Source organism: Caloenas nicobarica, chromosome 1, assembly GCF_036013445.1.
Source record: "Caloenas nicobarica isolate bCalNic1 chromosome 1, bCalNic1.hap1, whole genome shotgun sequence".
Taxonomy (NCBI): Eukaryota; Metazoa; Chordata; class Aves; order Columbiformes; family Columbidae; genus Caloenas; species Caloenas nicobarica.
In genome coordinates this window covers 199,087,936-199,113,071 of record NC_088245.1, presented here as the reverse complement: position 1 = coordinate 199,113,071, position 25,136 = coordinate 199,087,936, and the positions used below count along the sequence as shown (strand labels likewise).

The 25,136-nt window shown below is 40.8% G+C and overlaps 1 protein-coding gene across 2 annotated transcripts in view; it reads left to right on the top strand.

The window, feature by feature from the left end:
- GRIA4 (glutamate ionotropic receptor AMPA type subunit 4) overlaps nucleotides 1-25,136 on the top strand; it is a 233,798-nt gene that overhangs the window by 190,098 nt on the left and 18,564 nt on the right. The gene's annotated exons all lie outside the window — the stretch shown is intronic.

Here is a 25,136-nt window from a genome sequence, read left to right as displayed (position 1 = left end):
TGGAATAGTATAACAATATAAAATGTGTTGTTATAGTATTCCACCTTCCCTGATGTACCTGATATAGCTCTTTTTGTTTTGTGTGTCAACATGGTATGTTATTTTTTTTCTTCCATTTCATATTTTTTTGATCAGAAAAGGTAACCATTTCTAATTGCAATATGGATTTAGCAGCTATAGTTGGCATATCTTTCAAGGCCATATAAAAACCAAACTGGTTGAACACTAGCTACTTGAAGTCAGCCTCAATAGAATTAACACCACCTGTTCTATTTCATCAGCTTTTTTCACCAAATTCAACCCTTTATAGCAGTATTATGCCTACATTATCTGCATCAGTATCTGCATCAATAGTATGCCTACATTTTATGTTTTCTTTATTGATCTTGGCTGCTAATTTCTGAATAAGAAGCTGCTTATAAAATCTTTTTTCAAGTGTCATCCGTTGGAGGCAATTAGTCCTTCATTACAGCAACTTCATTAAATTACTTTTTGTTAAAGCACCTTCTTATTTAGGAAAAGAAGTTTGTGTTTCTAGCATTACGCATTTCAGTACTGCCTTCAAACTCACCAGTATTTATCATGGCATTCAATCAAGTAGGAGAGTTTTTGATTCACAGGTGGAACATCATTTGCTTTTCGTTTAAATTTGTCAGGGGAACAGAAGTGAAGGTACTAGTTCTTAGTTCTGTGTTTAAATTGGCAGTATTTACCATTGTGTTGTCTTTAATGTTTAAGGCAAACAAAACTTGCCTTTTTCCTCTGGTAGATTTGCCAATTTTCTTCAAAGCAAAAGAGCAGACTGGGGGAGCGTGGCCTGTGGAGTCTTACAGCGACAGGGTGCACGTGGATGGGGGAGAGGGAGCGACCCGCGGAGCAACCAGCACCCTACTTCTCAAATTTGTGCTCATGACAGGGCGTAACAATAGGCTATGATGAAAGAGATTTCACAAAGGAGACAAAGTGAGGTGAAGGGAGGAGTTGCAAGTGCAGATAGAGCCAAAGTGCTATGCAGGAAATAACTAAGGAGGCACCTGTCTTCATCCATGACCACAGAGGAGACATCATTACCACTATGCAGATAACTAGATTCCCTCTTAACTCACCAGTTTAACCTGCACATAATATTGCACACATCAATAGCCTTAACTACATTACACAGATGGGAATAGGAATATCACCAGAATCATTTCCGTCCATAGCAGAAGAAGATTCTATGTGCAGGGGAAAAGCAGGCCAGTTATTTCAGTGGCTGAATATTAATTTTTGGTCCTTAACATTCAGTACCTCTCAGATTTAAAAACTTCAGCCTTCACCACTGAATAAAGTAGTAAGAGAACAGAAGGAGGTGAGAGAGGGAAAACGACAATAAAAATATTAATTATAAAGAAAAATGTGTCCAGAACTCATGAGGCTGCTAAAGGTAGAAGACAGTAGGTAATAGGAGGGGCTGATCTACTATCTGGGTATATTTTCAAAGCACTTATTTTTTTGTTTTTATTTTTTATTTCTAATAATTTGGTATCTCCTTCTCAGTGTTTCAGGTGACCTAGAAGCAGTAGGCAACGCTGCAATTTAGTGGAGCTACTTTCCCATAGTGAGGAAATGCCCATTGCTGACACAGTCGTGCTTTACTGTGCCAAAGCTGGGGCAAACCTTTTAGGAATCTCTTTAGCTGCTGTCATATATATCCCAGCAGTGGGATGTTTGCTCTAAGCATGTTTTATGGTGCTCCTTAGTCCCTCTCACTTTTTTTTCTGCAGAATATTCAACACCACCAAGAGACAGCCTGTTATAATGAGCACTAGTAGCCAATGGAGGTTGGTTGGTGTCGAATTTGGGCTTATTTCAGGTTTGTTCAGTTGGCTAGATAAAAATATCTAGGAGTAATAAGGACGAGACATAAAGCAGTTAGAAGGAAGAGGGCACAGTAAGACAGTTTAATAAGAACAGAGAGGAAGAGTACAACCATGATTGTAAGGATCAAGTGTGAAATCCTGGTTCCGTCCCAGCTAAAGACCAACCTCTCATATGTTTCACTGAGACCACAGTTTGGTCTAACTAGAGGTCAGCAACTATAATTAGGGTGATGTGATCGAAAGCATTTAGTTTTTTACATCCTACCTTCAAACGTGCTTCAAAAAAGGGAATAGGGGAAATCCTACCTAACCTGAAAATTGGACCAAATCTCCTTTCAAGCTGTCTTGACTGGCTGTCCATGTCCACGCCTTTCCTGAGCCTTTCTTTCACATGTGCTAAGCTTCTTGTTCTCCTGCTGCACCCCATTCCCTCTCCAGCCCCAGCAACAAACCCAAGGCAACACATCAGTGCTGCTTACCTATTAAAAACATTAAGCAACACACTTAATGTTCTGGCCAAAAAAAAAAAAAAAAAAAAGAACAAGCAATACCTCACATTCGTACCACCTCTTCCATGTATGTCTGTAGACAGTAGTGCTTATTGAAGAGGGGAAAACTTTCCTACCCCTGTGCTTTTGAACAGAAAAGGCTCAGCTGTAAATTTTAACTGCATGCTTCAGTATTTTCTGAATTGTTTGAAATTTTAGAATATGCTGGTTTTGCTGTTTTGACTGCATCCCACATGGTAATGTGTCTGTTACTGATCAGATGATTTATGTAACTGCTGCCTGCACAGATAATTGCAAATATTGAACATGCAGTTTGAAATCCATGAAGGGCAGACTAGCTAAGCTCATTACATAAATTAGTCAAAACACATAATTTGCTATGGGAGTTGTAAATTATCTATTTTATTTAATAATCATAATTTCCTATTTGAGTTATGTGTAGACCACAAATTACTTGATGTAGTTCACAAATAACTGCAAGTAACATATAAATGTTAAACATTCACACTCTATTCTTAGGCTTTTCAGGACTAGGGAAAAATATCAATTTTTCAAATGAATTATTCATATCAAATTATTAACTAAACTCTTTGAACACCTATTCCACTAGAGATATTTTAGTCTTAATCCTCTTCCTACTTACAACGATTATATATCAGAAGTTTTTTCACTGAAAATGTAGTAACAGCTGCATAAAATTGATGTGATTTTATGGAGTACCTGACCATATATTTCCTCATATCTAACACTGACAGAAAGTGGGGTGATTTAAATCAGACGTCTTCCTGTAGCTTAGGACTATCAATGGTTCCTTGCCTTCACGTCACTGGGTTCATGTTCATTACAGAGCACATACCGATCACTTCGCTCATGCAGATGAAATCCACCTGTCAGAGTGATCCAGGGACAGGTCTCTCTGTTGCTCATGACCCTACACATGAGCAGAGTAGTGGATTTTAATTTGAAAATCTTCCTTATTGAGTTCCATGCTACACTCCTGCAGTGTTCAACCAGTACCTATTGGCTAATTGGAATGATTTATTCCCAGTGCTGGTGTAGAATTAGGATTCGTGCATATCACTGGATGGAGGAGAATGGGAAATGCCTGATGTGTGTTTCTTTTATGCCCACCGGGCAATACCACATTACACATCATGTGTGTCTCCTTCCTTCCTTCCTTTTCAGTGATATTCATTTCTATATAGTGTAAAAGACGGACATATTTGAGAAGGAACGTGGGACTGAGGGCAAAGGCTCTCATCACAAGAACGACTGAGTTTCTTTCATGGCAATACCCAGCTGTCCTTACTGTTTCCTCCTCCTGCCATGGTAGGTATCCTTCCAAAGCTACTGTGTAGTAATCAGTGTGAATTAATGAGTGTTTTTCTTCAAAGGTGGTGTTTTCGAAGGTGGTTAAGAGAGTGGTGCTTTTCTACTTAGCAGTTTGTTAATGTGTTGTCATTAGAAGACGTTCTCGTGGCCAGACTTCTGGCCACTGTGGATCACCCCTTGTTCATGTGCCATGCCACTTGCAGTAATCTGTGTTTTCAGAGGGCAACACCTGGAGATTGTGTACTACACAAATCCTATGCCTTGTATGCCTCTGCTTTTCTGTTTTAGATATGTAGGCATCGTAAACAGGTTTGAGTAGTGATGAATGTGAAAGAGTTCTCCGCTCTTAAGAGGTAATGAAGAAGAAAATAAGGGCAATATTGTCTCACAGGTACATTAAGCTTTTCCTACATTTTGTACCTTGAAGCTGTTTGATGCAAAGGTGAATGACAGGCTGGACTAAAAAATGAGGAGTTCTCGACATTGTTTCTGTGACTGTTTTAACTAAGGTCATTTGGCTGTCCTGTCCTGCAGCTTGACAGTATGCAGGGGGGATGAGTGAAACCTGCTCAGGTTCTCATATCTGGTGAGACACTTTGACTCCAGCCAGATTAGAGTGGCAGGATGAGATCTAGCCAAATAATAAAAAAACTGTTGTGAACAGTGTGTTGATGTATTTTTGAGATTGGTGATGGTTGTTCACCAACCTGATGAAATCCAGAGCTTTATTAAGTTCTCAGTATTGCAATTATGGTCAATGTTTACAAATATGAATCAGGGACTCTAAATGCCATTATTCAAGTCCCTGTTATTTTTATCTTGTGAAGAAATCACTCCAGTTTTACTTTAGGAAGGTGTTCTGGAGAGGAAGGCAAAAAAAGGTCCATGAGGTGATATCTGCTGGTTCTTTGCAGTGTGACATCTAGTGACGGGAACTGTCTCTAAACCAACTACGGTGCCAATTCTTTATCCATTCTTTACTGAGTTTGTATTTATATGAGGTGGGAAATGTGGGAAGTGCATCAGTGAAGCAGGTGATGCAGATATAATTTTCTGATCAACTTGTGTGAAGTGCAAAGTACATGGGTGAAGCTGTGGATTCCTTCTCCTGCAAGGGAGGAGTGCCCTGGAGAGTGCTTGGGGTGCAAAAAGCCTCACAACAGTGCCGTGTCAACATTGTGTGGATTCTCCTATTTTTTTAATTGTGCAATACTTCGAAGAGATTTACCCTAGAAGTGAGGAGTCTGTGGTAGAGGGAACTTTTTCTTGACAAAATGTGTGAGTTTATGTGCATAAGGTAAAGATTTGTTATGGGGTCTTCGTGTGCATGGGCTTTATAAGCTACCATCTTGGTCTCAGTGACTTCATCTACTTCTTTTCCTGAGGTAAATCTCTAAAATTGCCATTCTTTCATTCCTTCTTTTCGATGTGGTACTACAGCTCACAATGTTACCTTTGTTTTTCAAGGATATATCCAGTGTGGTTCCTTAGTTAGAAATGTAGTTTGAAGGAAAACTCATTATGGTAATGCACGTTTCTTCACACAAAATTTTGGCAGCCCTTACATAGGATGGGAGATTCCCCTTTCTTTTTTTTGGACATGCTTTCCATTGGCCTGAAACAAGTTTGGGAAAACAAGGATAAATCTGATGGTATCATTTCCTTCAATGGGACCATTAAACGTTTTATCAAGTTCTGTCATTGATGTTTTCGGAGACCAGAGTATAAGGAGATTACTATGGAAGGAATTCCCAGATCATCATTCACTGTCAAAGCCGTTTATTGTGAACTTAATATTTTATTCTGATATATGCCCCAGTTCTCTTTTTACTCTGGTTTTGTAGGTCAGTGAACTGATAATACATGGCAAGCTCTGTGGGAAAAGAATCACTCATTACATAGTTCACCTATAAGAAGAGATAAAAATGTTTCCACCAAAACTTCTTGCATCCTCTGATTTCTTATGATTTCTATGAAATTGGATTTGTGTGTACAAAAAAATGGGTATTATATTCACAGATTCCTTCTGAGTAAGAGGAAAAGTAGGAAAAACTGTTTGAGCTGACCACCCAAATTACTTACCAAGTTATATTTTTTTTTACTACAAAGGACTCCTTCCACTAGTGTTTTTCTGAGGTTTCATACTGTGGACATCCATGAATCTTCACAAAAATAGACTTTTCCCATGAGCGAAGCTTCCATGTGCAAGTTTCGCTGTATCATAAAGTAAGCATTTCCCTGGACCACTCTTTGGTGTACCCTATATTGTTCAGTTTTCGAAGGACTTCATAGATTTCTTTATTTTTGAACGGATATCATTGATACAGCTATTCTAGCTTGTGGTGTTTCTGTGCATCTGGGCTGCATTCCTTACTCAATGGTGTGTTCCTGTTGCTAGAAAGGTACAGAAATAGGCAAAGGGAATGTAGACTTGGGTCACCATGGTGAGGTCTCTGCCCCATGTGCTTTGGAGCGTTGTTCTGGCGATTCACACAGAAGAATGGGTATTTCCTCTGCTGGCTAGCTGTCCTCCAGCTGGCAACACTGCCATCCAAAGACCTCCCCAGATCATTCTGAAGACAAGCAACTTTCACAGTGAGGAGAGATGCAGAGAAAGCAGGTTCATTTTTTTTTTTTTTCCACGTGTTTCTCTTCTGCTAGAATGGCTGGCCTTGCCCAATATCAGTGTGTTATCCACAGAGGCAATCATTTCAGCAAAGCACTGGAGGAGCTAGAAGCTGTTGCTATTTGTTTGATGTAGAAAAGATATGGAGACAACTGGTGAATAATGGAGGTTTGAGGATAAAAATGAGTGACATGAAATTAATGAGTTTGACTTCTGCTCTTTTAAAGTAAGGGTTGGTGGAGAGCGCAAAAGTCTCTGCATAGCTATTGAGTGGTCTGTTTTGGTTTACAAGAACAGGATTTTAGTCAGCAGTTTCACTTACCAAGATTTTACAAGGTCACTTCTTTCTGTGATACAAAATGATTTGGAAACTACAATGTGATCTATAACATTTTATGCATATTGTAAACATTATCCTGTTTGACTGATGGTGTAGATGATACTGTATGACGTGGCATAATATTCTTCCCTTCACTGTAGGCATAACGAAGCTTGAATTACCACCCCATTACCCATTCAGTGTCAGCGCTTATAGCCTGGATATTTCTCAAGTAGGTCAGATCCTTCAGAGCTTGTTGGGTTTTCTGTCAACTAAAAATAACATTTACTGGGTAAAAAGGCAGACAGTGGGCCACTGCTTAGCAAGAAATGTAAAAGTCAGGAGTCAAAAGAAGATCATTGAAGAGTGCGCCTGGCAATGAATGTTAGCAAGTTGTTCTTCCAGCTGAGCTTGGGAGGCTTAGTTTTGGTTATCTGGATTATTTCTGTCTGAAAACAGAATATCTGGTTGAGAAGTTAAAAAAAAAAAAAAAAGGCTTGAAAACTGATATCAGAATCCCAGCTTGCTCTGTTCCCCAGTGATGCCTACTCATTTAATTTTATAATTTTTAATCAAGATAAAGATCTTCTCCATACGTAAAGAGTGCAATTTAAAAAAAAAAAACGAGCAAATGTATTTAAGTAAAATCTTCTACTTGTAGGAGTTTTGCCCTTTCTTGCAATTTTTACATATAGAGGCAGGAAATTGTAATAATCCTGATTCAAGTCACCAAATTGCAGTGAAGAGCATTGTTATTGAGAGAATTTCTGAGATTTATGTCTTTAGAAGAAGACAACTCATTAGTGTCCATGACGCTGCACTCACTGAATTTTCTCTGTCCTGGAAAAAAAAAAAAAAACAAAACAAAACACAAATGAAAAAACCCCATAGTATATCTTTCAAGTACTTCAAAGAGGCATCTGTGATCTACCTTGCCCCACAGAGCCTATTTCTTCATTGCCACTTGCAAGATGTTTTCACCTTCAGACTTCAGGGGGGATTCATAATTGAACAAAGTTCTCCGTGGCCTGGAGCAGAGAGCAAAAGTCACAAGTGTTTGTTTTGTTGCCACTCCTGTTTTCCTAAACTACAAATGATGTTTGAAGCAACTGATGGAGGGCAAAGCTCTTCCAAGAAGCACAGCTCCCATTTTGGTTGCACAGTCACATTCTGGTACCTTTCTGCTAATATCATCCTGCTCCTTACTCCAAGCAAGGTCCCAGGATTTTAATAAGAACAGTTGAGAAACACGGTGCTTCTGAGCAGGAGTGAAAGGACAGAGCATGGAAAAAGCAATAAAATTATTGCCTAGAAAGGTGGTTTTTAATCTAAACATTGCAATGGCAATAGATATTTTTAAATTAGCAGTATAATCAGCGTAAAAGTTGAAATGACTATTCCATCTCTTCAGCTTTATTATTGGCTTAACAGCACAATGAGGCTTTTGTTTTGTTTTGTTTTCCCTTTTTTACAAGATATTTATACAAGAGCTTTGTCCTTTTGATATTTAGTGATTACTAAAGGTTAAGTTCCTGTCCTGTCATATAGAAGCATTGCTTGGGCCAGTCAGTGGTAGTCAGCACCAGGACAAGTTTCATAACAGGCTCATTTTCTACAATCAGAAAGAAATCGAGGCATCAAAAAAAAAAAAAAAAAAAAATCACAGTTCTTTTTTGTTTGTCTGTTTCAGAAATATTTGCGTGCAAACAGAATAGGAGCTTCATGATATCAAATCTGTCCAAATAAAATTTGTCAGGCTGTTCACTCCTCTGTGAGGTAAAAAGGGACAGGTATTTAAGTATAACCAATGAACTTCCCTAAAACTATCAGGGAAGACCAGAATGTCTCAAAAATACTGATACCATTGCTGTGTGACTTTCTGGATGTTTGCGGAGGTTTGATAAGCACCAATCCCCATAGTGTGCCAGCGGGATACGAAAGAGTTACCATTGTTTCCAACCTATAGATCCTCTGAGGAACAAACTCTGCTTCTTGGCACTTTGGAAATAAATTTCTCCTGTCCTTTTCCCCACCACTTCCCCAGTCCCTCGTAAAGCAGCTCAGCAGAGGGCAAGATGCAGCCCATTATATTTTAACAATGCAGCTCATTATTATTTCTCTCTTTACTTTTCATTACAACTCTCTGGCTGTTTAGGTGTCAATTCCCAGGAAACTACCAGGCTTCAGAATATGTATTCACTAAGGGCACAAGCCAGCTACCCTTTGAAGTTAATGGTGCAATTCCTGCCAAGTAAAAGGACTATCACACTAAGATAATAATTGTCCAGGTAAATTGTAGGTAGACTAAAGCAAGGAAGCAGGCCACTGAAAGGCATCTCAGCAGCTCATAACAATACCTCTCTGTGGAATTGACATTTGGGGAACAAATAGCACCTGAAAAACAGTTTGTGATTAACCTGTGTGGTAGTTGCAAAACTGCCCACTTTCGATTGACAGTAAGTACTAGATGGACTCCCAAGAGACACAAAATGGCCATTAAGTCTTTATGCAGCCTTGGCTCTTGTGATAAATCCCTAACCAAAAGTAGGGGGGAAAGTTTATTTTTTTTCTCATGGTTTCTTTGATCTTAGACTGGCACACTGTGCAATAGAGTAGGCATTATATAGTGAGTGAACATCCCAAAATGAAAGGTGAAAAGCTGTTGTCAATCAAAAAAGCACAAAACAAGATACAGGAGTTTTAATATATAATTGAAGCTACTCTGTGTCTTGGCACAACATCTCTAAAATGTGTCTATTTCCCAGTGTCAGCAAGATGCTCCCAAGGTGCTCAGGTTCCAAATAAAAATGGCCATACGTGTATCTCACTGAACAATACAAGTTTAAAAGATTGTAGGATAAAACAGTGACTTGTGGTCAATCAGTAATTATTTCTCTGAACTGACCTACTGTATGTGTGGTAGGAAGTAGAGTCAAAACTTCTGCTCTTTTTCTCAACTGTCTCTAGGTATTCTTTGCTCAAGTCTATCTGTATTTTTATAGCTAGAAGCCTTACTCCCATTTTCTGCCTTCCTTCCTCTGCTTCCCGTTCCAGTTAAGTCACAAAGTAAGAGCTCAAATCAAAGCTGAGAAAGAATTTAGCTCCTATTAACCATACATTTTAGCAAATCACGTGATGCTGAAAAATGCTGTGTGCTCTTTTGTTGAGTGAGACTCTTTTAACAGCTTTTGGCAGTTTTCTGTAGTCAGTGTGACTACAATTTTCCTTGCACTTCTTTAAAGCCAAAAGTCAACTGAGTGAAAGTGGTCCAAGCCTGACCTGATACAGAGACCAATTTTATTGTTGCACTTTAGTTATTTCTTTCTACTCTAAAAGAACACATATAAAGAACAATCTGCCTTCAGAACCCAGAGAAGACAGAGCTCTTTTATTTCTTAGCTTCCCCCCCATCCCAACCCACGTGGGCAGGAACAACCCTCTGTGCAGGAAGATCCAGATCCCGTGCATCTTCCATCAGTAGCAGCAGGGGTGAATGAGGCCTGCAGGTGAGAGCAGTCCCAACATCTGGCAGCCCATCTGTTACCTCCAGATCAGGCTTTCTCTGTACATAATTACACATTACTCTCGTTCCAATCTACTGCTTAGATGGTTCCATTTAGTGCAGCCAAAAATTGCAACTGTCTGAAGAAGGCTTTTACAGTTAGAATAAGACCATTGACTTCCTCGGTATGGAAGTAGGTACCTGATTTTGCACACAGCAGTGTGGAAATTATTTTTGTTGCATTTTATGCTGTGTCATTTGTGTCATTCAGATCTATTTTGGATCTTAAAACTCTGAGTCTACAGAAAAATTCATTGGACTTGTTTGGAAATATGTGCATTATTTCCTACAAAATATCTCAACATTTTCCACATAGGTCAAATCACCCAAATTTCAGGTGCCTAAATGCAAACATTACTAAGCAACTCTTTAGATTTTTACATTTTCAACAAAAAAATTGCATTTGAAGGTTTCCACAAAAGCTTTTCACTGGTTCCAACACCAAACAGTAAGAACCAGAGTATAGGCTTATGCTTATTTCTTTATCGGTTTTAATTTAAATTATTATGTCCTTCTATGTGCAAGGCTGTGGGGCTGCACCACATTCAGATTATTTGCACTTTCTAAGATCTGTCTCTTCAGATTTTAATCAGCATATGATAGTATTTTAATTATATTCTATACCTGCTGATGATATTTTTTCCTTTATATCCACATAAACACTTGACAATTCGTTCTGGTTGTGCAGAGTTTAAATAATGCGAACTTAGGCTATGAAAGTGCAGTTGAAAGTGAACAGAAAGTCATCACAGTTTCTTGAGGATTTAGAATTTTTTCCTATCACAGTTAAATAAGCAGGCTGCTACTTTTGGCATCTCTTGTACATAGTGGGCAATTATCCAAGGCAGTTTCCAATTAGAGTGCTTTTAGTTCATCCAGTTTGCAGGCCACAAGAGAAGATATTGTGGCATCAAATAAAATAATTGCAAACATTCAGGCCACATCTAGAATACTGCATCCTTTTTTTGGCCTCCTAATTCAGGTTAAACAACAATGAGTTGAAGCCATTTCAGTGGAAGATGATCAAGGTAAAGCTGGATCTGGAGCACCTGCCGTATGAGGAGATGCAGGGAGAGCTGGCTTGTTCAGCCTGGAGCAGAGATGGCTTCTGACAGCAGCCCACAGTGCCTGTGGGGAGGTCTTCAAGGAGATGGAGCCAGGCTCTTCACAGCAGTGTAGGGCAGGAAGGTCAGAGACAACAGGCATAAACTGACACAGGAGAAGTTCAGATGGGACGCAAGGAGGAAATTTTACCGCTGACTGCCTGAGGACAGTCTGACAATGACACAGGTTGCCCAAAGAGGTTGTGCAGTCTCCATCCATGGAGGTTTTCAAACTGTAACTCTATGAAGCCCTGAGTAGCTTGGTCTCACCTCAAAGCTAACCATGTGTGATCAGGAAGTTGGAGCACCCACCTCCTGAGATGTCTTCCAGACTGCACTATGCTATGATCCCTTTTAGACAATTATGGGTATGAAAAGGACTTCTTCAGCCATCATATCAAATCTCCTGGAACTACAGGGGTATTTGGAAAGTTGTAGGAGCTTGCGGAGAGGGATATTTAAGTTTTCTCCATAGCAGAAGGTCTTTTCCCCAACTTGTACAAAAGCTGCTTCTGGCCACTAGGATTTAGTTATGATTTCTGTGAATCAAAAGTCATTCAGATTGTTCTCATCTAAATCCCATTCTCATGCTGGAAAAGCAAAAGAGATTGAGAGTATCTGAACTCAGTGAAATAAGCGGCAGTGTTTCATATGTCTGCTTTGCCAGGGCAAAGGGAGCCCTTAACTTTTAAGCAACCTTATATGTCTGCTGAGTGACTGACAACGTGGACCTTTGTGGAACCTCTAAGAGTGGAGTCAAAAGGTGGAAGAGTTTTTCGTTACAGGAATCAGACCACTTTCACTTTTGGCAGAGTATGCAGAAAAATTAGCAGTATCTCATGGTTAAAGACTGAGTTGAGGGAATGTGCACGGAAGTTCGAGCTGGGAGGCCAGAAAGGTGAATTCTGTATGAACACTTGCCTGAAAAGGCCCAAAGATTCCTGCAAAACAAAGAAGTGCAGTTGACTGAAGTCATGTCATACTGATGACCTTAATTATGATCCTGCCCCAATTTCTGGGAGTCTTGGAGGAGTTCAGTTCACCTTCTCAGTTCATTTTCACCTTTGTAAATTGAGGGTAATGAAAATTGCCCATCAACCTGAGAGGAATAGTGAAGATTAATGGTATAGTGTTTATTGTGCTGTGAATATTTAAATTCCATTCCTACTTCAGCTGTTTGCATGTTTAATTCAAATCCATGGAGGTGTGTGCCTCAGAACAAACCCCACAGTAGGATTTTCAGTGTCTTTAATCAAAGAAACTGTTCTGGAGACGAAAAAAATCAGGGAAAATGAAACTTCAACTGGTGGTTTCTTAAATAGTCTATGGTCTATGACCACATGTTGTTCTGTGTTCCCTGTAGAAATCAATAGTAGAAATCTCCATCACCAGTGGACCCTACAGTTTTCTTATTAAAAGTGGCATGTGAGCATGTGTTCAGGATAACAGCAATTACATTAGTTGAATCTCCATGTCCACTGCAGAGATCTAGTAGTAATTTCCAAATCTTGTTTTCTCTATATCCTGGCTGCTTGTATTTGAAACATTACAAGCATGAGTATTACTCTGTTGTCGTGACCGTGCTTGGTATGGCTGGTATGAGTGCTGGTGTATTTGCATTTGCTGCTGCGTACGTGGCTGTACCGATGGTGGCAATGTTATATAGCTGGTTGCCAGAGGTATTGGATTGCCCTTGTGCGATAATTTCACCTGATCTTGGACTGCTGTTCAGCTGGCTTCGGGGCATTTTAATTATCAGCACACTGGCTATTGGACTGACTATCTCATCTGGTTGCTGGCACCGTTTATGTTTATCTCAGCCTATCAGATCTTTCTCATTAACTTCTGCGATAATATTCAGACAGAAAGTCCTAGGAAATCTTCCTAGCTAATCCCCATTTGGCTGCTGACCAAATAAGGCTTTATATGGACAACTGTAATTGCTTCATTTGTATGGTATTGATCTTCCATTAGGCAAAATGCAAGCCAGCATTTCACTAAGGCTCAAGTTATGCAGTATTATTTATTGTTGCTTTATTTATTTATTTATTGTAAATAAATAATATTATTTATTGTAAGCATTGCAGTTGCAGCTCGAGTTCCCACCTGGGGATTGGACCCCATTTTTTTTTTTCTCTCAGTCTCTGCTTTTAATTAAAACAATGAACTTCAAAGTACTTGCATTATGGTTAAACCAAAGCTTAAGAAACCATCTCTTAGCGGGAATCTTTCAATTTATTGCCTTCCTTATAATCCATTTATATGAAAAACGTCAGTATGGAGTCACAAAGAAACACATAGAGTTACAGAAACCTCACATGCCTCTTCTCAGTCTGTTTAGATCTGATAACAGTGTATCAGCTGTGCAGATCTTATGAATTGGTGGTTTGTTTCTAGCAATAGTAAAAATCAAGCATCCATCCTGATTCCTCAGTGTTGATAATGGCTTTTGACGTAGTGGCCATGTTACATTAATAACTTTGTGAACATTGATGTCAGCGAATGAATTCATTCAGAAGCAAACTGCAGTTTTTCCTTATAGCTTTCCCATATGGGATTGCTTCCATAATAGGAAAAACATATTGGACGAAACAGTGCTTGTATTACAGCACTTTCAGTACTGTACTGTATGCTGATGGTATTTGGCTTTGCAGTCATTTCATGCCTCATTCTTATTAAGGTGGGACAGGGACTTGGTGGCTGAAAGGTCTAATCAGACAGGCAGAAGATTGGTGCTCATTGGAAACAGCACCTAAAATAGTGGGTTTGTTTCTAAAAGAAAAATAAAGACATTCACAGAATCACAGAATCATAGAATAGTTTGGGTTGGAAGGGACCTTCAAAGGTCATCTAGTCCACCCCCCCTGCAATGAGCAGGGACATCTTCAGTTAGATCCGGTTGCTCAGAGCTCCATCCAGCCTGGCCTTGAATGACTCCAGAGATGGAGGCCAGCATGGATGAGTAAGGACATCCTGTCAGCACTCAGGTGAAAGAAGGATGTTTATGTAATGTGGAAAAAGGGACAGACCAGCCAGGAAGAATATAACGAGGCTGTTAGAGTATGCAGGGAGGTGGTGAGGAAGGCCAGGCTCCACTTGGAAGCAAATCTGGCCAGGGATATCAAAGACAAGAATAAAAGCTTCTTCAAGTATATCAGCAGCAAAAGGAAGGTCAGGGAAAATGTAGGTCTGCTGCTGAATGAGGTGGGTGCTCTGGTGACAGATGATACAGAGAAGGCAGAGTTACTGAATGCCTTCTTCATTTCCATCTTTACGGCTAAGACTGACCCTCAGGAATCCCAGAACCTGGAGGCAGGAGAGAAAGTCTGGAAAAAAGAAGACTTTCCCTTGGTTCAGGAGGATCAGGTTAGAGATTTTTTAAACAAACTCAAAATCCACAAATCCATGGGCCCCAATGGGATGTGCCCACGAGTGCTGAAAGAGCTGGGAGATGTTATTGCTCCATCATGTTTGAAAGGTTGTGGAGAACAGGAGAGGTGCCTGAGGACTGGAAGAAAGCTGACATCACTCCAGTCTTCAAAAAGGGCAAGAAGGACGACCCAGGAAACTACAGGCCAGTCAGCCTCACCTCCATCCCTGGAAAGGTGATGGAACATCTCATTCTGGACATCATCTCCAAGCATGTGGAGGAAAGGGAGGTTATCAGGAGCAGTCAGCATGGGTTCAACAAGGGGAGATCATGTTTGACCAACCTGATAGCCTTCTATCATGGTATGACTGGCTGAGTAGATGAGGGGAGAGCAGTGGCTGTCTACCTTGACTTCAGCAAGGCTTTTGACACTGTCTCTCACAACATCCTCATAGGCAAGCTCAGGAAGTGCAGGCTGGATGAGCGCATTATGAGATGGATCATGCACTGGCTGGATAGCAGAGCTCAGAGGGTTGTGATCAATGGCACAGAGTCTGGTTGGAGGCCTGTAGTTAGTGGAGTCCCCCAGGGTGAGTGTTAGGTCCAGTCTCATTCAACCTTTTCATCAATGACGTGGATGAAGAGACTGAGTGCACCCTCAACAAGTTTGCTGATGATACCAAACTGGGAGGAAGGGCCGACACACCAGAAGGCTGTGCTGGCATTCAGCAAGACCTGGAGAGGGTGGAGGATTGGGCAGAGAAGAACCTGATGAAGTTAAACAAGGGCAAGTGTAAGGTCCTGCACTTGGGGAGGAATAACCCCAGGCACCAGTACAGGTTAGGGGTGGACCTGCTGGAAAGCAGCACTGCAGAGAGGGACTTGGGAGTTCTGGTTGACAACAGGTTGACCATGAGCCAGCAATGTGCCCTTGTGGCCAAGAAGGCCAATGGTATCCTGGGGGTGCATTAAGAAGAGTGTGACCAGCAAGTCGAGGGAGGTTCTCCTTCCCCTCTACTCTGCCCTGGCGAGGCCGCATCTGGAGTACTGCATCCAGTTCTGGGCTGCCCCGTTTAAGAAGGACAAGGAATTACTGAAGGGAGTCCAGCAGCGGGCTACAAAGATGATGGGGTGTCTGGAGCATCTTTCTTATGAGGAAAGACTGAGACAGCTGGGCCTGTTCAGCCTGGAGAAGAGAAGACTTAGAGGGGATCTCATCAATGTTTATAAATATCTCAAGGGTGGATGTAAAGAGAATGGGACCAGACTCTTTTGATTGGTGCCCAACAATAGGATGAGGGGCAACAGGCACAGACTGAAGCACAGGAGGTTCCATCTGAATATGAGGAGAAACTTCTTTACTTTGAGGGTGCCAGAGCACTGGAACAGGCTGCCCAGAGAGGCTGTGGAGTCTCCTTCTCTGGAGACATTCAAAAGCCACCTGGACACTTTCTTGTGTGATCTGCTCTAGGTGAACCTGCTTTAGCAGGTGGGTTGGACTGGATGATCTCCAGAGGTCCCTTCCAACCCCAGCCATTCTGTGATTCTGTGATTTTATGCGGCATTCACCACCTCCCTGGGCAACCTGTGCCAGTGTTTCACCACCATCACTGTAAAAGTTTTCTTTCTCATGTCTAGCCTGAATCTCCTCTCTTTTAGTTTAAACCATTGTCCCTTGTCTTATCGCAAGAAGTCTTGCTAAAAAGTCTGTCCCCATCTTTCTTCTAGCCCCCTTTTAAGTACTGTAAACCTGCAATAAGGTGTCCCCAGAGCTTTGCTTCTCCAGGCTGAACAACTCCAACTCTCTCAGACTGTCCTTGTAGCAGAGGTGCTCCAGTCCTCTGATCATCTTGGTGGCCTTCTCTGGACCCTCTCCGACAGGTTCATGTCATTCTTAACGTTGGAGGCTCCAGAACTGGATGCAGAACTCCAGGTTGGATCTCACCAGAGTGGAGTAAAGGGAGAGAATCACCTCCCTTGACCTGCCGGCCACACGTCTTTTTACGAATTCAACTGAATCCGGCTACTCTATGAATTCCAGAGAACAGCAATAGCAGTAAGTTCCATTTTTTCCAGTTGCAGCTTCTGAGAAGATGGCAGGAGGTTTTTTTTTTCTCTCACTATGACCCTTGCCTCAGATACCTGTGTCTCTGTCCCCCCGAGAGGGATAAAATTCAGCTCTTTTTGTATGACTCTTCTCTGACAATATCTTTGAAATACTAGCCAGCATAGAGGACTTCTTTCACCTTTTATGGAGCATCTTAAGCTGACAGTGAGGTAGTCTGTGAAAAAAGGTGTGCAGAGATGCTCAGTTGAGCATCTTTACTTATTGAAGTCACTCCATTATGACTCCTGAATTTTTTTACCCTTTCTTAATCTTAAACTGATATCTTAAACTAATAAGTTTCTGTTAGGGGGTCTTGCTTCTTGCAAGGAGGAAAATATAGCAATACAACATGAGGGGTACAATAACAGGAGGTGACCATGTTAAATATAGTTCCTCTTACCCATCTGTGAGATTCAACCTGGCATAAACAAAAAATTGGAGAAGTCTGATAGTTAAATCTCTCCAAATATTGCCAAATTTGAGCCAGTCTCCGAAAATGCCAGATGTTCAATAACACATTAAACAGAACACTAAACAGAACATACATTTATATTGCACATTGGGATATGGGGCTCCTTAGGAACCAGAAAAGCTAATTTTTGCAGTGAGCCAAACACGATATTTTCCTTTCCATGATTTGTAGCAAAAGTCAGCAATAAGTCCTGACTAGTTCTGGAGGTCACAGTAACATTTCTTCTGGGGACGGCTGAATCAGCCTGGGGCTGGGTCTTGTGTGGATGAAAGCTGTGAAATGCTCAGTCAAAGGTACAATACTTCTGCCACTTCTGGGACATGTTGAATGGAGTGAAAAATTAGAAGCTGCTGAAACAGCTGCCACCTGCTTTGTACTGGAAGATTTTGATGTAGTAAAATCTTCCTCTGTGGAGGGTGTTCAGAATCTGTGATTTTAATAGTCTGTCTAGTAATCCATCAGTCATATCAAACAGATTGAGATGGATGTAAAGAAGGAACAACTTTCTAAGTTATAAGGAGCTACACCCTATTGCTATTCAATAAGCACTGAATTGCATCCAAAAGAGAGAAATTTTTCCCAGCCTCATTCTAGGTAAAAATAGTCATTCTGTGGCATTCAGAAGCATAAACTTAAAATGCCTTACAAATATGGCTAAGATATTATGTAAAAGAACATTTAAATCTACTGGCCACCATCAGTAAAGATGAGTAATATTTTCAACCCTGTTAAAATCAAATCATCCATTTGAAAAACAAATAGATCATATGTGCAGACAGTAAACTACAGCATCTGGCTTTTTCTTGCAGATGAAGTAACATAAGGAGTCTCAACAACATGTGCCTGGCTAATGTGACACAATGCTGTTTAAAGAGACCTGCACTAATGCAGTGTAGGTAGGAGAGGGACAGCATGAGCTGTGACAGAGCTTTATTGCCATGGCCCCTACCTGAGCTGTCACTCCCTGTCTTTCAGCAGTGCTAATCCACCACTGATGGAACCTCTGCCCTGCCACAAAAACCCAACCTGTCTGGGCCAATACTAAAAGGCAAAAGGTGTAAAAAGGCAAAAGACTTTCTGCCAGCCATGCCAGAGGTGAATGCTACCCCATCTGAAACCTTTAAGTATTTGGGGGGCATGTATTTAAAAATGCTCATTTTATACATTTCAAAATTTAAAATATTATTGTGCTTTCAGCAATATCAAATGTATAACAACTGTAAAGGGCTCAGGATTCCTAATGTTTCTGAGATGAGAGAGAGTTTCAAGGCAGCTGGTAGTGGGCTAAGCTTATCCTCAGAGAAATTCCTGCAGTGTGGAGCCGGTGTTACACTGGTGCTCAGACACTTTTGAAAAATCCCACTCAAGCCTTTACAAAATGTATTTTGAGTTGCAGGTATTGGACTGCAGCAGCCTATTCACATAAGCCTGCTTATGCTGCAACAAGCAAGAAAAATTGTGTTTTGAAAAGTGGTACTGCTCAATGAGAACAGGATTATGTAGTCATTAGCGAACATTAAAATAGCTCAGAGTTGGGAGAAACGAATATTGCTGCTGCTACTGAAGACTATTTACTGAAACATTATGAACAGTTACTCTAGGGACAAATTTATGTGTTTTTTGTTTACAGCAGAGCTTTGTATAAAGCAGAGAAACAAGCTTCGTTGTCTTCCCAGGTCAACTGCTGTTGTTTTTACACAAGCAAAATACATATTTAATTGTTCGTGCCAAGAAGTGTTTGCATACTGTAATTGGAATATCTGGCTGCAAAACAGCTTTCAATTTATATAAATATTTTAAACTACAGTCATCAGACCTCTAGCTGGTGCAAATTGTCAGAACTTCTTTGAATTCAAAGTAGCTATGGCAATTTTTAGCAGCAGTGGGTCTCCCATTAATTGGAACTCCTGCTGATCCTCAAGGTGTCAGTTTGACTCATATTTGTTTACAAAGCTCAGTTCAAGTAACTAAACTGGATGCTTATGATATACATAGCAGCTGTAAATACTCAGTGCCCCTGGAAATTAAACTGTCTTATTTGGATGGCTAAATGAAGAGTGTTATTTTAATTAGCCAAAATTGAAAAGTATTTAAGCACTGCTTTAAATTTCTCATCTCTAAATTTCTCATCTCTAAACAAAGAATAACAATGCATATACACTCTTGTAAAGATACTCTCTTGTAAAGCTCATAGCTTTTTTGCAAGACTTTTGGATTTCTACAGGCCAGTCAGTTCCTCAGGGGTATGTGGATTTTGCAAGATGGAATTCAAGAGGCACCCGCTGCCCTGGTGGGCACTCAGCTGAGGTCGCCGGTCACATCTTTTCTCCGATGAGCATATATATAGCAATGGAAGAGTTTCGCAGGAAAGCCTAGGAGACCCACTGCAGAAGAGGCAGTATTGCTGTGAAGACTCACAACTTGAATACTAGTAGTTCTCTATTTAATATAAATGCTGCGCAAGCTATCAGAGCAAGTGCCACAGACTCTGTTTTGTTTGAACTATCAGCTACATGTGAAAATGTCTTGATATGTGCTGTGCTTCAGTATTTGAACACAATTTTTTCAAACAAATAGCATTACGGCATGCAAACCTTTATATATCCCGGTACAAAAATTATTCCTATGAATTTTTGAATGTGTTTTAAAAAGCATTATTTCAAAGTTGGCTCTTTTTCGTTAAAATTTAAGTTGCTTTCCTTGTAAAAATGCTTTTGCATTAGCTCTGGTTTTTAATATTTGCATTATTGATCCTTCAAGCCTTCCGAGTGTATAATGATGTAAGCTTTGGCTACATCTTCCTCATTAACAAGTGCTTGTTTCATTCCTAATTTATTAAACATATTCAGCCAGTGCCATGCAGCTTTACACTTAATTTCTCTTGATGAATTGTCAAACACCCTTAAACTGCACTGCATTTGTGTCATGTTACATTCTGCCATCAGCACTTTTCAAAACATGATTAAAATAATCAGCTCAGAAGATGGGCAGGTTTTAATTTTTTGCTTGGTATGGCTGCGTTTTAATTTTTCCTGTTTAAAATCATTTGAAGAGATGATAGGAACAAGCCGTAAAAATGCATCCACTTGTGTTTTGCTAAGTATGTCTGAGACAGATCCTCAGCTGCGCCCACAAAGCACTAGGCTGTGTGGCAAGGGGAGGCTCTCGGGCAGCTGTGGCCTCCTCTTCCCAAGCCACCTGGGCTGGATACAGATTAGATCATGAGAGAATAACTACAACTCACATCACTGAAATAAGGTCACTGAACTCGGCTTCGCCAGTCTCTCTCTCTGCCTTGTCCCAAGGGAGGGTCCCCTCCAGCCTGTGCCACGAGCACCGAGGGGCATGTCTGGGAGACGGCTGCATTGGCAGGTAGCTGCAGGGAGAGACATCCAAAGTGCGAGGAAGAAAACAAGCTTTCAGTTGTTTGGGACGCGTCATCAATTGCTGACATGTTGGTGGCTGTGACATGGTGGTCTTGGGAAAGCTTGTTCCTTCAGTGAACTCCTCCTGCGGGTGCACCACCGCATCCATGGCTCCACTTCCCATTGTGCAGTAGTTTGCTGATTCCCACTTCTTTCCAGGCATATGTAGGAGTATGTATGAAACAAACTTACATGACAAGTAGTCATAGATCGTACTGGAATGAAAAGCAACTCCCTATATTTTGCCAGTTGGTCCATATGTCATGTATGGCCCACCTATGGTGCATTGATCATTTGACGTTCAGGTGCTCTTCAAGGTTTGCTGTACATTCAGAGAACCTAAGGTTAAACAGAGGTGGCATCTCTTTGCGCAGTGTGACTTCTAAGTGACTGAGCAATTTCTGAGGCTTTCAGATCCTTGTGGGAAGGATTTGTGAAAAGCCTTTTAGGGGCTCAGGGTCTCTGTTCGGCCTCAGTAACTGCAGTGGTGGCACCAGCAGTTCTAGGATTATACGCTATGCAATACGGCTGCAGTTGAAACAAAGCTGTCTCTGTGCGTGTAGAGTCTCATTAGTGAGTCATGTTATTTTTGCACATCCTGCTTGTTCATTATTTCAAGTGAACAAGATCCCCAATGCTAAGCAGTGAAACAACAGTGCCGCCGTCTGTAAAGATAATGGCAGAATTTCACCAAGAGTCTGCCCAGGATTCAGGGAAGTATTTTCCTATCTAATGTGCCAGTTACACAGAATTTATAAGACTTAAGTTCAGAAAAGGGATTCAGGAAAATGTCACAGCTGTTTAAATAGCTAAGACATTTAAGTTTTCCTGGCAAAGCTCTACCAGTGGCTTAAAAGATTGTTATTAAATGCTCCCAGCAGAAATCTTGCCTTTGTTGTAATGAGTACTTGGGGACCTGCCGGTGCTTTTATGCCATTAAGTATTCAGAAACAGATATTCTGAGACCTGACTTCATGGAGGAGATGTCCTTTGCTACATGTGCTCAGGCCAAGGCTGTCTCCTCTGAATTGCATTCATGGATGGTGCTGAGCAGTTCTGACGGGTGGTGCTTCCCACCCATCCCATGAACTGCTGTGCATCTAGAGATTCTGGGAGCTGAAAGACTTAGACAAAAAAACAGCTGTGTCTGAAACTGTGAATACTTATTCAAGTCTAACCAGGCCGGAGAGAGCCTTTTCTACCTGTTGCATGTATTCAAGCTCTGGGCAGTATACTGTTCAAACAAGCTCGATCTTACCATGCAGGATGCATTTAATGTTTTAGTTTGTGGTTTCTTAGAGATGCTGAGTTGCTGCCTGGAAATTGGTGCTTAAAGTGTTAGGCAGAATTTACTGCCCCATCCTGTGCTGTTCCCCCACGGCTGTCTCAGATTTCCAGCAGTCCTCATGATGTTGGCTGCTGTGGTCCCCAACCTGGGCCTCTTTCCCGTGTGGTGTAGAGACCTTTGTGTGTCTCTATCAGCCTTGGAAATGCTGATGCTGTTGTTGAGCATGTAATTGCTACATCCCACAGTGTTGTATGCCTTAGCATTTCGTTCATTTGTTGAATGCCTGCTTCGCTGCTTCGTATGAATTGAAGTTCAATGGATGGTCCATCTGCTGACCCAAACTCACTGGAAGTCAAAGCAGACCTCTCTGCCTGCTTCCCTGAGCTTTGGGCAAGCACCCTACTGTGGTTCTTTTGGGTAGCGGGCGAGTTATTGCTGTCTGGAGTCATAGACGTTATCTGGCAAGGGACTGGGTGGTTACACTGTCATCTGTCTGTGCAGTTTTATCTTTTGCTGAACTGCAAAAGGCATATCTGCAGTTGGCACAAATGAGCTCTTTAAAAAAGGAAGTGACACTGATTAAAGTTTTAAACTGCTTGTTACTATGGGAAGATGGAAAGTGATTTTAAATGAGTGAGAATTATTTCATTATCATAAAGGTTTTCATACCGTAATTCTATAGGCAGCTTAAGAAAAGCTGTGATCCACACATTCAAATCACTGTCCATGCACTCAAGTAATTGTGAAGTGAGGTATCACTGTAACGCAAGGGTTGCAGTTTTGGCTGAAGTGGCTGGACCGTTGCATACAAGGACTCCGTTTTCTTCCGAGTAATGGAAAGGGCAGGATTGTGTAATGATAGCAAGGATTAAGAGTGAAGTATTAAAGCACTTGCCTGCTTTCTACTATTATACCCTTAATCTTGCAAAGATTTCAATTCCTTTATTGAGGAACACATTGTTCTTCAGTGGAAAATCTGACTAAGTGTGGTATTGAGGATACAGTTCTACTTTTTAAGGGTGAAAGAACAGTTTCTGCCATGGATACTAAAGCTTTGAAACGCCTTCCTCTGTGGCAGAATGAAGCACTGTCTGGGATGGGTAGGAGTGATCTAGCCTGGCACTGAGCTCTCAGGTGTATGATTTTCAATGTAATCACCATTGCACCTATCAGGATCTCAGTTACATTTCTGTGGGAGATATGGCAGTGCTGAGCAAAGGTTCTCTGTGTTTTGCTGACCAGAAGGAAATTATTTGTTTCCACATGTTGAGGTGGACCTGGATAACAAAGCAACAGAGAAAGCAGTGTGAAACTGACCTGGTTTTACATGGCCTACTAGACATGATGAGGACAATAATGTGTTACATTTATAAACAATACGGTTTAATTTCAGAGCAATGATTGCAGCTAAAATCCACATTTACTTCTTCATCCTTTTTGCAGCTAAAATCCACATTTACCTCTTCATCCTTTTTATTTCCTTTTCTCTATTGTGCTGTGAAACTGTCTATGGATATGGCTAATAACCCAGCTAAATAACCCTCTCATGAATGGGTTTCATTTGTTTATTTATTACTCTAGGATTACTATCAACCAGCTGCAGCTTCTCTACATGACTGGGAAAATTTTCATTTATAATCTTTAATTCTTTGAAAGATAAATTTGAGCATTGGGTAAGCGAGAAAGCTCTTTCCCTTCAACATGGAAATTAAACATGAAAACTTATATTAGTTGTCAAAAAAAAATCACCTGGTTGTTTATTATTCATCTTAGAATATCCAGATAAAAGGTCTAATTAGACATTAACTTGAAAAGCCTGAAAAAAAAAGTTGTAAGTTACCAGGTACCATCTTCATCCAAGATAAGATAAAGATGGGAAAAAAAAAAAAAAAAGAAAAACTGTCTAAGGATTCTAGCATAAGGATTTTGTCTAATTCAATGAGCTTTACTGTTCATACTTGAGAGACTACAGCTTAGAGGAGATAGCATGAAGAGTCTTTTACAGATAGACTGATTCATAGGGCTTCCCATCTGCTTTAAAATAAGACTGTGCTTAAGTGGCTCATTGAATTGAGAGTTAGTGATATTCCTTGAGATACATTTCATTTTTCGTGGAGTGATCACTCCTGCCAGCATCTGTAGCACTGTCAAAGCAGCTGTTTATGTTGTCACTACCCAGTGTGACAATTAGACATCACAGCATTAAATTAGACCTTGGTTTAGTTCCTGTTGAAGGGAGTTTTGGCATTGACTTTGTAGACAGCAGGCTCAAGCTATATATTTAAGCCATTTTCAGAATAAGTAATGTTGCTCAACGTCGAAGAAGTAGTGTTTCTCAGATCATCTTTTGCCTGTGGCTCAGTCCCAAAGTCGTTACGGAGGTAAAATTTGCATTTAGTGTGCTTGAAATTTGTAAAGTGGCAAGGCTGGCCACACAGTTACCTTTCCGAATGGAACAAACGGGCCAAAAGCATAGGCTTTGTAACTAAAAGCTGAGTAGGAAAAATCTATAGTAAATATGACTGGTTCAAAAGCAATTGCTTCCAAGAACAAAAGGGATAAATGAACAATTTCATTTCAATTTTGCAATTGCTCCTCTCCCTCTGGAGTGTGAACCGTAATTAGAGCACTTATACAAAATCACATTTGTCAGCCTGGCTGCTAAATTCCCCTTAAAGCTTTATCCACAAAGAGCAGTCTGTTATCACTCCCACTGCAGCCTACAGTTCTTATTTTCACCTTCAGGGACAGACAAGCAATTACTTTATCTGTGTTGAAAATCTCGTATAAATGTAACTACAGTGAAGCCAGGTAAAGTCAGATCTACACACAAGCAGTTTTTGAACTTCATGACCAGCCAGCAAAGTCCTGTCTTGGTTCCAGCAGGAGCTGTATGAAAGGCTGTTACCAGAGGACAGTGAAGCTATGTCCTGAAGCTGACATTTGTCCCACAAATGGGCCAATGTTTTAAGGAATGCTCCATAAGCTGTGAAATACCGTTGTCTGTACCTGTCTGCCAAGAAGACATCTCTCCTAGTGACTGCAAGAAAAATTCCCGTTCTAAGACCAGAAGGGACCCCCAGGGACAAGAGACCAGCCATCTCTACAGAGGGTGAATCACAAGCCCCAGTGGCTTCTAGTGCCATAAGATCTGATGGAGCCCT